General features: G+C 50.6%; 1 non-coding gene across 1 annotated transcript; it reads right to left on the reverse strand.

The window, feature by feature from the left end:
- Positions 1-251: 251 nt before the first annotated feature.
- Positions 252-324, reverse strand: Trnaa-cgc. Its single transcript has one exon. It is a non-coding gene; the product is annotated as a tRNA-Ala (tRNA).
- Between the last annotated feature and the right edge of the window lie 1,019 nt (positions 325-1,343).

Below are 1,343 nucleotides of genomic sequence, written 5' to 3' on the forward strand. Positions count from 1 at the left end.
ATCTCCAGGCGGTGTTGGCTGTGCATCACTGTGGTGATCTGGGGTGATCTGATGGACGTCGACACGACCTATGTGGAAACAGGAGGAGTAGTTTACTGTTTAACGTCCCATCGACAACGAGGTCATTAGAGACGGAGCACAAGATCGGATCAGGTAGGATGGAGAAGGAAAGCGGCTGTGACCTTTCGAAGGAATCATCCCGGCATTGGCCTTAAGCGATTTAGGGAAATCACGGAAACCCTAAATCAGGATGGCCGGACGCGGTATCGAACCGTCGTCCTCTCGAATGCGAGTCCAGTGCGCTAACCACTGCGCTACCCGGCTCAGTCACTAATTATGTGTTACTCGATCTCTCCACTGCTGTGGCCACACCGGGTACTGCCTGCACTGAGGTTGAGTGGGAGGTCGTTCCAAGGTGTGGCTGGCAGCAAGAGTCTTTCCGAGGGGCCGATCGAAGGGCGTCCACAGTTCGTCTGACGAACAGCTTTCAGGCGCTGCTTTGGGTTGACGAAGTCCCTGAGCCTCATGAAGTCGCTCGCCCTCTTCCAAAGGAATCCTCCCGGCTTGCAAGGTCTGGGTTTTCACAGAGGGTGGGATTATTGGTAGTTCGGAGCTCCAACATTAGGCGTGTAATGGGACCCCTTAGGGGTATAGCTACGTAGGAGGGGAAGAAATACAGTGTGCACTCTCTGTGCACACCAAAAGGAGCCATTCCAGATGTGTAATGGGTGCTCCTGGATGCCGGGAAGACCACAGGGTGCAGCCGACTGCAGATAGTGGCTCGTGTTGTGCGGGATAATACGTTGAGAATGTGGGTTTCGCGGGAGACGTGCCAGAGATAAATCCCTGCATTCGCGCTATCCTCTGTGTCCTCGGTGGTTCAGATAGATAGAGCGTCTGCCATGTAAGCAGGGGATCCTGGGTTCGAGTCCCGGTCGGGGCACACATTTTCATCTGTCCCCGTTGACGTATGTCAACGCCTGTAAGCAGCTAAGAGTGTTCCTTTCATTGCAATTTCATTCTAACGAGCTGCATGGTCACCGATGATATCTGTTCTTTCGGACATGTCCGAAAGAACAGATACCATCAAAGTATATATAACATCATTAGAGACTGGGCACTTGATCGTATTGGGAAAGAGTAGGAAAAGAAACCGCCTGTGTCCTTTGAAAAGGTATCATCTCGGAAATTGTATTAAGAGACTTAGAGAAATCACGGAAATCAAATCTCGATGCACGGACTGGGTTTTTAAACTGGTATCATCGCGAACACGAGTTCATTATGTTACCACTACATCAATCTGATCGGTCTAGGCAGTTAAACTGTTCTGTATCTACATGATT

This window comes from Schistocerca americana, chromosome X (genome assembly GCF_021461395.2).
Source record: "Schistocerca americana isolate TAMUIC-IGC-003095 chromosome X, iqSchAmer2.1, whole genome shotgun sequence".
In the NCBI taxonomy this organism is placed as follows: domain Eukaryota; kingdom Metazoa; phylum Arthropoda; class Insecta; order Orthoptera; family Acrididae; genus Schistocerca; species Schistocerca americana.